Genomic DNA, 9,158 nt, shown 5'->3' on the forward strand with positions numbered 1-9,158 from the left:
CAGCAGCTATAGTAGAGCCATGATGAAGTGGGGAGAAGTTTCTGAAAGGTGTTTGATACAATTAAACCTCTTACCTGTTTTTTTTGTCAGTTTGCCCCAGCCTAATGTCTAGGCACATGAACTAAGGTGGAGCTGCAGTTTCTTCTACAAAATAAAAGGCCCATTTCACGTGAGAGTTCTGTCGCTGTAGGAAGGCTGCAGCAGACACACCTAGAAAACATTCCTTGGGTGTTTTGGTTTTTTTTTTTCCCTTGATTTTAAATAAAGGAAACAGCAACCAAGCAGACCTTTTACTCTTTATTTTATTAGCCCATTGCAGCTGACACTGTTAATGAATTGCTAGATTTCAAAAATGTAGCTGGATGAATGCTGCAAAGGGGAAGATGTCTAGTGTGTCACTCTGGTTTTACAAGGTGCGATGTTTTCAGGCAGTGATCGTCTCCTTCCGTGGGGGTGGACATAACCATCACCAAAGCCAGCTGGGGTCCAGGCCTTTTCCTCAGTGCTTCTGCTGCAAGGGGCAGCCTGTAGAGGTGTTCCCATGACAGTCTAATAAATGTCACATCATCAACCCACATCAACATCCAGCTCTGTATCTTGCCTTGCCTTCCCTCATTTCCCCCAGAAATGGCCATGTTTCTCTCTGTGACCAGTTATAGTCACCTCTTCCCACCCAAAGTGGGAAGATATATATACAAAGATACTATTGCCCATGTGTTTTTAAGGCAACACTACACCTGCAGAGAGTTCTCTATACCTACACAGTTGTTTAAGCCATCCTGTGACCTTATTAAAATGGTAATAAGTCATTGCCAGTATGATGTCTACATCACCTGTTTTCTTGTGACCTCATTCTCTTCTCTTCTCTTCTGTTCTCTTCTCTTCTCTTCTCTTCTCTTCTGTTCTCTTCTCTTCTCTTCTCTTCTCTTCTCTTCTCTTCTCTTCTCTTCTCTTCTCTTCTCTTCTCTTCTCTTCTCTTCTCTTCTCTTCTCTTCTCTTCTCTTCTCTTTCTTCTCTTCTTCTCCCCTCCCCTCTCCTCCCCTCAAACCTTTCCCTCTAAAACCTGAAAACAGAAAGAATTCTTCTAATAGCAGAAGAATAATACACTGGAAATGTTTTGCATTAATCTGAAGACTTAACTCAAATGCCAAGAAAAAATTGGCAAGCCACTAGAAATAATGCATACTATTTAAAAATATACAGACTTTTGAAAAATTACTTCTCTAAATTACATTTTAGCTCCAGTTTTTGGCCCCAAATACCCAAGGAGCTCTTTTCATCAAAGGAGTGCTGGATTCCGAAAACTTTAGAAGAATGGGTCTGTACAATGATTGTGAGGAAAAATTTAAAATTTTTACTTGCTTAAGAGGCCTTGTAAATCAAAGACACTGAGGAAAGACTTTAATGCCTAAACAGAAGTATGACAAAAATGAAATTCTTTCCAGGTTCTTTGTCCAGGTAGATCTACCCAAGATGTTTATCGCATTTACATGCACACACACACACACACACACACACACACGTGCACATTTGCTGAGTCCGCCCATTTACATGAAAAGTTTTTTATCATTTCCCCACTATTTCCTTATTAATTTAATCGGCCAGTAGTTAACTGAGCTTCCAGTGGAAAATAAAATAGCTTAAAAAAACCTCAACCATTTGTATTTTAAGAGACATTTTTTTTTATTATTTAGAATATTGCAACTTTTATTTGATGAAAGTTACTATTAACATATTTTCATAATCTTCTCAGCCTAGCAACAGCAGGAGTAAAAGGTGTGAGGGGCATGCAATATTCATGAAATTAAGGAGAGTTGAGATGAAAGGGAGTTCCATTAGGGAGACCAAGTGTGACAATATGACACATATTTGCATATTTTACACTTTAAATCTTTTCAGCACATCCAAGTTGATATATGGATGTAAACATGCATTGCCAGTTTTTAGCATATTATAAGCCCTCAAGACTTTGCATGCATTTTAATATGTTTCATTATTGCTGTAGATTTTAATTTCGAAACTGCACAGCTTTGATGGAAGAAAGCTGGAAGTCAAAGCATCTGGCCTCTGCTTCAGGCAAACACAGCCTTTTCCTTGAACACTTTTTGTATAAGCAAGTCTATTTATTTGTGCGTGTGGGAGGTGTGTGTGTGTGTGTGTGTGTGCGCGTGCATGCAAGGCATGACAAATATGAGATGCACTTTCTGTGATACACGTACTGCTGAAATGTTTAGAAGGAAAGGATAAGGAAAGGGAAGGGAAAGGGAAAGGGAAAGGGAAAGGGAACGGGAAAGGGAAAGGGAAAGGGAAAGGGAAAGGGAAAGGGGAGAGGAGACGAGAGGAGAGGAGAGGAGAGGAGAGGAAAAGGGAAGAGGAGAGGAAAAGGGAAGAGGAGAGGAAAAGGGAAGGGGAAAAGGGGAGGTAAAGGGAAAAGGGAAAAGGGAAAAAGGGGGTAAAGGGAAAAGGGAAAAAGGGGGTAAAGGGAAAAGGAAAGAAAACCAAACTGCATTCTGTAGGTATAGAATTGTGCCAACCTATTCCCTTTTTTTGCCCCCGTTGATGTAATTTTCTGATTCACCACAAATACAGAAAATACTGTAAAGTGCATGATTATGGTGTTATGGCAATCTTTTTTGTTTGGTCTTTTTTTTGACAGTACTTCACCATCTACATCTGATGTGTCATTTAATCCTATCAGAAATGCAGTATGACTCAGTGATGTAAGCAATGCTGTGACTCAATAATAATATGAAATCTAGCAATTATCTTAGCACTTATCTTGTGATCTTCATATCATAATACCCTAGAAATATTAATTCATCCTTTACAGATTTCCTTAGGTAGGTGCACTAACACCATCAGTGCTCAAGGGATAAATGTACTTTTACATACCACAGAAGAGTCACTCAGCAGAAACTGGCACTTGCCACAAATAACTGCATAGGCGGACCTGAGCTACTACCATTCCCCTTATTCTTAAAAAAAGGAAACAAGTGTCTTGAGGGAAAGAATTTTCAGGAAAACTGAATTTAGTTGTTTGTTGGTTTTTTTCTGGCATTGCAAAAGTAACTTGATGTAGCTCATTGACAGAGAGCTACATTAGATGAACAAAATTAAGACAGAGCTTTATTTGCCTGATATCCAGAACCACTCAAATTATCTAAAATACAAATGCTTTGCTCACATACTACAGCGCAAGGCCCTTAGGAATTGGCATTCCTTTGTACAGCACTGACATCCATAGAAAAGGAATCACTGGGAAGAAAGGTCAGACATTCAGTCATCCAGCAGACATGGAGTTCATGCAGATGGCCATAAGTAATCAGAAGACCCTTCATTCTCATGGCACCAACCGTACATGAACATCACAGGCTAATGTGCCAGCGACGATTTGCACAGGCAGAAGCCATCCTGTATCTTCAGTTACTGCATGTAGGTGAAGGCTGATACACTTGTGCTAGGCACAAGCCTTGTTTGAGCAGAAGTTGCAAGTGTCACACTGGTTTAACAGGTGTCTCCCTGACACACACAAACAGCCGGGCATGCTAATTTACTTGTAGAAATCCTACTCAAAGAACGTGAGGAGGAGTTCACAAACAACTGATGTAAAGGAGTAATTTCATTATTTTTTTTAACTTAGTCTTCTGAGTTGTCAGAACTGGAGGACTGCTGTTTCTGCTATCTCAATCTATTCAATTAAAAGAATACAGCCTTACCAAGCAGAGGATTTTAATTCTACACAACCTCTGCTAATAGCGGTGGCTTTCTGATTCCATTCCTTTTGTTCTTGGGATAAAGCCTTTCCCCTGGAAGTTGTTTAGATAGTGGGAAGGACTGTAGATCTTTTTAAATAGCTGAACTGCGTTTTTATTCCAGCAGTACAGATTACAAATGGCTTGTTCCTGAAACTTGCTTTGTTGTTTGTTTGTTTTTTTTTTTTTTTTTTTGTCTGTGTTTACATGTTTTCTGAGGGTTAGAATGCCTAGCAAGTACTAGCCTAGCAAGAACTATCATAAATGGAATCCTAGCTGTCTGACAATAAATAGTAGAATGATCCTTTTTAGCCTTAAAATTCTATAAAACTGTACTGCTGTCAAGGATAAGCACATCCTTGTCCTGAATTAGGGAAGATGGAAAGGAGGGAGCTAGGAAGTCAGTCCATACAATGTGCTGTGGGGGATGAAGTGGTACTAGTGAGTGGAATACAAGCCCCACTCGGTGCACTGCAATAAATCAACCTCTGTTTTATTTGTTGCATAACAACATAGTAATGTTGAAAATATCACCCTTATTTTAATGTTATAGCTATGGCTCTATTGTTTTCCATAATACTTTACCATGAATTGCACTGAAAAGTCTCTTGAAGAAATGGCAGTGATACCAATTCTGAGGCATGTTTTTGTTTTTTATATTGTGGTAACATACAGTGTTCCCAGGCAGATGTAGAAACAGTATAAAAGTAAACAAGGTCTTAACAGAAGTACTTCACAGTAAAAGCAGAAGGGAGCCGTTTTAGCTGTGCTTGGCTGGTGGGTTTCAGGGGCACAGAGGCCTTAGATGGGGTTTCTGCCCCAGGGAAGCCAGTTCAGCCCTTCAGAATCAAAGCTCAGTGCCTGCCAGACACAGATGTCCTTGATGTTACTCTACGATGAGTACCTGTATGACTAAATATAGCTTCATCAGAGTAAGTGGTGCAGAACCACACTTCAAATTAGGCACCAACAGCAAGAGATAGAGAGAGAGGCAGTGAGAATGACGACAGTAGCAGAGCTTGATCCAGACTTGTTATTACATAGGCAACTTCACAGAGCTGTTGTACAGGTAACTGAAGTAAAGCTTGTGAAAGTCCTTGAATGAAAATGTTGTAGAAGTGGAAATGACTGTTACTGCTTTAATCAATACATGGTGATGACACGGGACCACATGGATGTCCTCCCTTCTCAGTTCACATTCACCTCGAGGTGGTGCTTCTTATATTTACACAACTATGCATGTACAGAAAAGCAGTTGCACACATCCGTACTAGCAAACATGGCTCTGGATTCCTGAATTGTTACCACAGTTCTGGTTTTGGATGGCAGATTTTGACTTAGCACCTCTGAGGTTACCTGATAAGCATCTTGTTTATAATGCTTTTTCTTAGGGTATGCAGAAGATCTGATCCATCGGTGGCATTGGTCAGAAATGTTTTCAAAGGCATTTTTATTTTGATTAATTGATTTTATTTTCCAGAATGTGATTTCTGAAGCAGTCATTGATAAGGCAGTGAATGATTAAGCCTAACTTGCAGGTTGAGTTTAACCCTTATATAGGACCACCCACATACATTCACAGATATTTCTCAGGGTAGTGGCACCTTCCATGCAGTTTAATTATACAATATATTATTGCTAGCTTGCCGTCTTTTTGCTCTTCACTAAGCATCTTTCATAGTCACTATTAGAGAAGCAATACGGACAAGCATAATTCCTGATCTGAACCAGTACTGCTATTCTCTCTTTTTTTTTTTTTTTTTTTTTTAATCTTTGCTATGATTTTTTTTAAAAAAATTAGTGAATGCTCAATATTTCAGGTAAGTGACCAAACTTCTATTATTCCACTTATACATCCACCATGTGTCCGTGCAACCTTGTTGTGATGGTTGAATGGTCTGAGCCACAAAACCAGACATAAAATAAGAAAAAGCAAGTTAGCTTTCAGCTTTTAATACACATGCAGCCCAATAGAGGAGAGATAAGAGCTGTCACAAACACTTTGATATTGACGTTTCTCACCATAAATCTATAGAAGACACATACTTCTGCCAGCGTTAAGTACACCATTGGGTGTTAAGAAACATTTTTTGTTGCTACTTATTCTCAAATGGGACAGGGATGGGAAGAGAGGAAATGCTTATATTTGTGCAGAAGCCATTTCTAAGCCTTTCTTATCTCAAGTCTATCTGTGAAAATGACCATATTTATATTTTCAGCCCTCAAAAACACTAAATATTAGTCCTTCTGAAAGAGAAATCTTTGAAAAAGTTTAGCAAAAATTGCCTAACGGTAGTTTTAAAGTCAAGGTCAGAATATACGTGGTTTAGTAAAAAGACTGAGTGGCAAACTGAAATCTTACCCAAACAAAATGGAGTAATTTAGAATAATAATTATTAGTTACTGCATTATTTAACTTTTACACATGGCTTTCAGACGTAAATCTGTAGCTGAGCTTAGAAATTTGGGTACAACTCGGTTTCTCCATTTTAAAAAAAGCGTACTTCTACACAATGCTGCATACACATTAGTATCATAACGTTGCATACATATTAACATCATAATAACATTGTTACATCAGTACAAGGAACAGACATATGGCTAGTGTATACAGGTACAGATAAAATGGGAAGCTATTCTAATTTGGTCAAAAAATGAAGGGGTACCTTTGGTTAAACAGAAGCATGATGTATGTGGTATATTTAGTCACAGTATTGGCTAAAATTTGCATGATGGCCTAAGCAGAGTCCAGGCAATGTAGACAGAGGGCAAGGTGAAAAGCAATGAAAAACTGAGAGTATTTAGTAAAAAAACCAAACAAACCAAAAAACTAGGTTTTGTCTGCATGGAAACCAAATATTTTTTCTCTTCTTTATGTTTTTCAAGATAATCCTATTGACGTTCAACAACCTCAAGGGCTGTAGGTGGCCCGCTGGATTAGTTACTGTTCTTTTTGCTCTGGGACCCATCCAGTTCAACTGCAAGCAAGAGTGAACAAAGGCAGCACTAAGCAGATTCTTCATTATACACACATGTACACATGCAAATGTACACAGATACATACATGGAGACAGAAATAAAAAATTGTGCAGTAACTGTATTATGAGTAATACTCAGGCTATTATAGTTATTGCTGATTCAGATACGCTCTGTCCATGTGTATCCGAATACATATATACATATGCATACACATATATAAATATGCAGAACAAGTGTGTGTGTATATACATACATATGTACATAAGGAGAGAGACAGAAAGAGAAAATATAAGCAAAAGATATCAAAACCACAGTATGTCCTTATCTCATAGATTTCTTAGCTAATTTTCATATCTTTGGAAGACAAATGCATTTCTCCCTGGGAACAAGTATTAAAATGCATTGATTGTTCAAGAAGATACCTGATGACAATTTGAAATACAGATAAATTATAATTTCTTCTCTCATTAACAAACTATAAAGTGTCAGCATCCATGGACACTGAATTTGTTATTAAACTTTGCCAAGACAGATGCTGATAATAAGAAGATGTTTTTCTTACTACTATTATCTACAGACAAACTGATTTAGGGTTTTCTTTTCAGTGCTTCTGCTTTTCTCTAAGAATTAAATTTACACTTGAAAAAAACCTTATCCCCATAGCTGCAAAATATGCATTGATTAATGCGTACTAATTATATGATTTATAAAATCAGTAATTAATAAAACTAATGTCATAATTTTAAAGCCTTAAGACAGAATTAAAACACCTAGCTCTTTTTTTTTTTTTTTTTTTTTTTACTTGTAAAAAGAGCAAGACAATAAAACAAAGGAACAGGGACTCAGCATGGTTAAAATAGTATAATCATACTAAGCAGAATTAATTTAACTTTTAGAGAAAAGAGAACTTTAAGACATTTACCTTCCTCCTCCACTTTGGAAAGATGTCTACATATTTATTTGAGTGATTGCCTCAAACAGTTATGATGCCCAGCCTTACTCTTACAGCTCCACTTACAGTCATTTAATGAAAGTAAAGCAAGACCAATGCTGGTAAAATAGTTATGTGCTCAGGGCTGATGTTTCTTTTTGTTTTCTTAGGGATTCAGTAGTCACTGAGTTCTTTCAAAAATTAGTGAAAGGCAATACTTTTTATCTTGGCATTCACGACAATATCAGACCCAAGAGAATGGTATTTCTACTTGTTTGGGTTTTCTCCACGATAATAGGCAAAGGTGCCAGCTTTGTGGCAAATGGCATACTAAATAAGAGTGTGTTAGCTTGGTATTAGCAAACCATGTAATAATGGAGAAAAATACATATATATATGTATATTTGTGTATATCCTATACCACACATCTGGACAAGCGACTATGTGGTTACTGCTCTTTACCTGGTGGGTATGGTCCACTCTACAGCTGTTGATGTGACATCCAAACTCATCTCAAATGCAGATTATAGATTCATTTGAAAAGCACGATCCTCCTGCCACCAGCTGTTCATCAACAGCATTGCATTGGAGGTCCCTAATCAGAGGTCCGGGCGCTAAGGAGTCAGGTGTGATAAAGATATTGCTTTAACATTGACACACTATGTGATTACAAGACTGAGTTGAATGAATGTCATGCCGGTGCTGGAGTAACTACTTTGGGGAAATACTTAGCTGTGCATTCTGTAATGCTAGTGGTGGGAATTGCCACAGCTCTTTTAACTCTAGTCTTTCTGCTTAGGGTCCTAAAATGTTAAAGTGAAAGGACAAATCACAGAATCAGAGTTCTGAAAGACATATTATTTTGACTACAGGAAAATTTTCCTTTATCATTTTCTTCCCCTCTCATCCTTTATCTTCAACAAGCACTGTAAACGAAAGACATCTCATTTTCTGAAAGTGTAAGGGTGTGGCACAGTATGCATAATCAATGTTTTGTTTTGTGCAAAATGAAAGGCTTCATGCACTGAGATTATTGGATCAGGGTTTTAACACACCCTGGCTTATGCTTAAGCAGTAAAATGGGCCATTTTATTTTGGAAAGCTAGCAAATAACGAAATAATATCTAGAAGATTTCAGAATTGCTATCTTCTTTTTAATGACATATTTAAATCAAGCTGCCACTTCCCTTTGAAATAGCAAGGCTGAAGTCTTTCTGTATTAAGAGGCACTGGGAGAGAAAAAGAATGAGATACAACTGTGCCTGTGATTGTAAGTGTGCATGAGTTCATGTGTGTGGGAGACAGAGGGAAAGAGAGGGAGCAATAGAAGGAAAGAGGAAGGGAGAGCAATTTAATGAAAAAATTGGATTACAACAATGTTTCTCAATAATAAGTCCAGCCCTCAAAGCAAATTACATTTCTTTTCCAACACTGAAGATCATAGTATTAGCTCTGACACTTTAAAATACGCCCGCATGGCTGTGCCACATCCAAGC

General features: G+C 37.8%; 1 long non-coding RNA gene across 2 annotated transcripts; it reads right to left on the reverse strand.

The window, feature by feature from the left end:
• Positions 1 to 284: 284 nt before the first annotated feature.
• LOC308056884 lies at positions 285 to 2,338 on the reverse strand. 2 transcript variants are annotated; one of them, XR_013925013.1, is made up of 3 exons: positions 1,049 to 1,062; positions 834 to 954; positions 285 to 525 (listed from the first exon to the last, which is right to left on the reverse strand). It is a non-coding gene; the product is annotated as an uncharacterized lncRNA (long non-coding RNA). The 2 variants fall into 2 exon arrangements; XR_013925012.1 differs by having other exon boundaries at positions 834 to 2,338.
• Between the last annotated feature and the right edge of the window lie 6,820 nt (positions 2,339 to 9,158).

Source organism: Falco punctatus (genome assembly GCF_963210335.1).
Source record: "Falco punctatus genome assembly, chromosome: Z".
NCBI lineage: Eukaryota > Metazoa > Chordata > Aves > Falconiformes > Falconidae > Falco > Falco punctatus.